Raw genomic sequence first — 2,871 nt, 5'->3', positions numbered from 1 at the left:
CAATTTTCTTATTCAAGAGTTCTATCTGATTAGAGAGCATGTTGACCGAATCGACGTTATAAACACCGGCTGTTTTCGTTGGCTTTGTCCTCATGACTTGCCACTGATAGTTATTCAGTGACATCTCCTCTATAAATTCATAGGCATCTTCAGATGTTTTATTATTGATGGTTCCGCTAGCAGCTGTGTCAACCATTTGTCGAGTCGAAGGATTCTGGCAGAGTGGTAACCCATGATGAGGGCATCTTCACAAAAGGTCTTTATATCTCTCCCATGCATCGTAGAGTGTTTCTAAATCCATCTGCACAAAAGAAGAGATATCATTACTTAATTTAGGCATTTTAGCCAGTGGAAAATATTTTAATAATAACTTTTCGGTCATTTGTTCCCAAGTAGTGATTGACCCCGCAGTAACAAATTCAACCACTGTTTAGCTTTGTTTCTCAATAAAAAAAGGGAATAACCGAAGGCGAATGGCATCATCAGAAACACCATTAATTTTAAATGTATCACATAGTTCTAAAAAGTTTGCTAAGTGAGTGTTGGGATCTTCGTCCTACAAACCATCAAACTGAACAAATTGCTGTATCATTTTGATTGTGTTAGGTTTCAGTTCAAAAGTATTTGCAGCTACAGCAGGTCCAACTATGCTCTATTCAATTCCTGTTAAAGAAGGTTTAGCATAATCATACATAGTGCGCGGAGCAGGATTCTGATTTACTGGATTAACAGCAATTGCAGGAGGTATCAGGTTTTCCTAATTTTCAGCCATCTCCTTGGTTGTGGTTTGAATATCATCCTCTTGCTCGTTCTCTGGGTATCTTAAGCTTCACCTTATTTCTCTTTGGTTTCTGCGAACTGTGCGATCGATCTCACTATCAAAAAGTAATGGTCCTGACGGGTTTCTCCTAGTCATAACTAGAAAAACCTGTCAGAAGAAAATAAATGAAGAATTAGAAAAGAAAATAAAAGTAAAATGGCTAAAGTAATAAAAATCGAGTGTTCCTATTATCTTAGTTCCCCGGTAACGGCGCCAAAAACTTGATACGTGATATTCGTGATAGGTTTTAAATATTTATAATGAATCATTCTTGAAACTAACAATTATCACGATGAAGGCAAGTGTACCTATCGAACAGTAGTATAGCTTTGCAAGACCGAATTATGGAACCCAAAGGAACTAAAAGTACTAGAATCAACTTTCTTTTTATCATCTAGCCAATAAAAAAATAAAAGGGTTTTGTTTATCTAACTAATTAATTAAAGTAAGAAATCACAGAAAAGAAATTTGGGGAAAATACTTTTTGGAAAACTCGATTGATTGAGACAATACCTAAGGAAAAATCCACCTAGACTTTACTTGTTATTTGACTCTGAATCGGACAATTTATTCATTCAACTTGTTCCGTAGAGGAAAAATCCACCTAGACTTTACTTGTTATTTGACTCTGAATCGGACAATTTATTCATTCAACTTGTTCCGTAGAGATCCCTAAGTTATATTATTATCTCTCTCGAGACTAACAACGTCTAACCCTAGATTGAATAATTGAAATCTCTTTCTAATTAACGCCCTAGGGTTGTATTAACTCGATCTATGGATCCCCTTATTAGGTTTCACCCTAATCCGGCAAAATCTTGTCACCCTATCTCTAGGCGCGCAACCAACTCCGCTTTATTATGACAAATTTACTCTTAGACAGGGTCTATTCCTCCTCTGAATAAGAACTTAACTTGAATCAATATCCTAGAATATCAAAACAAGAATTAAGAACACATAATTAAGAACAAGTCAAATATTTATCATACAATTTAGATAATAATAACAAGATTCATCTTAGGTTTCATTCCCCTTAGGTATTTAGGGGTTTTAGTTCATACTAATGAAAGAAAACATTTGAAAAGAATAAGAATAACAAAACATAAGAAAACCCAAAAATCTTGAGGGAATTTGAAGGGAGATCTTCAGTCTTGATGGTGAATCCGGCTTCTGAGATGGATCGATCGGCTTTCCTTGAGCAATTCCTTGCTTCCTCCTATGCGTCCCCCCTTTTCCTCCTCCTCTAGGGTATATTTATAGGCTTTGGAATGCCTAAGAGCCCTCAATAGTGGCCTTTTCCGAATAGGACTCTACTTGGGCTCGACAGGGACACGTCCGTGTGCGATTACTTCAGGCCATGGTCAAGCCTGTTAAATAGGCACGGGCTTGTGGTCTACCGGTGTGAGTCGTGCTTCGATTCTGCCAAATTGACATGGCCGTGTGGTCTGACCATGTGAGGAAGCCCAGGCCGTGTTGATTTTGTATGTTGGTCCGTTTCTCGTTCCTTTCACTCTCCTATGCTCACCTAAGTATAAAACATGAAATTAAGGCATTAGGAGCATCGAATTCACCAAATCTAAGGAAAAATCATCCATAATATGTGCTAAGCATGGGATAGAAATATGTATAAATTACGGTTTATCAAATTTATTAATTAATCTCAAATTTTTTATTATAATTTATTATAATAATATTAATGACGAGATTTATTATCATTTTTTACGTGTCTGTAAAAATTTATAGTAGGTGCGAATTCTCCCAATTTATGTCCTACCATATAATCCGTTATATCAATGGGCAAATGTTCTTTTCCATTATGGATAGTGATAGTATGGCCTATCATTGTAGGTATAACGGTAGATGCTCTGGACCAAGTTATTATTTTTTCTTTTTCTACTTTTGTATTAAGTATATCGATTTTTTTTAATAAATGATTTCCTACAAAAGGATTTATTTTAGTGAACGTGTCATTTTTTTGCTTTAAAAATATATATCTTTTGTTTTTGTAAAGATGAAGAAAGAAATAATCTCTCCTATTTACTCCATCAATA

The 2,871-nt window shown here is 35.4% G+C and overlaps 1 non-coding gene across 1 annotated transcript; it reads left to right on the top strand.

Moving 5' to 3' along the window:
• The first annotated feature begins 227 nt into the window (after positions 1 to 227).
• Positions 228 to 334, top strand: LOC121216838 (small nucleolar RNA R71). The gene has a single exon (XR_005913051.1). It is a non-coding gene; the product is annotated as a small nucleolar RNA R71 (small nucleolar RNA).
• Positions 335 to 2,871: the final 2,537 nt, after the last annotated feature.

This window comes from Gossypium hirsutum, chromosome A02 (genome assembly GCF_007990345.1).
Source record: "Gossypium hirsutum isolate 1008001.06 chromosome A02, Gossypium_hirsutum_v2.1, whole genome shotgun sequence".
In the NCBI taxonomy this organism is placed as follows: Eukaryota; Viridiplantae; Streptophyta; class Magnoliopsida; order Malvales; family Malvaceae; genus Gossypium; species Gossypium hirsutum.
The sequence above is the reverse complement of the archived record's forward strand: the minus strand, read 5'-3'. Positions and strand labels throughout refer to the sequence as shown.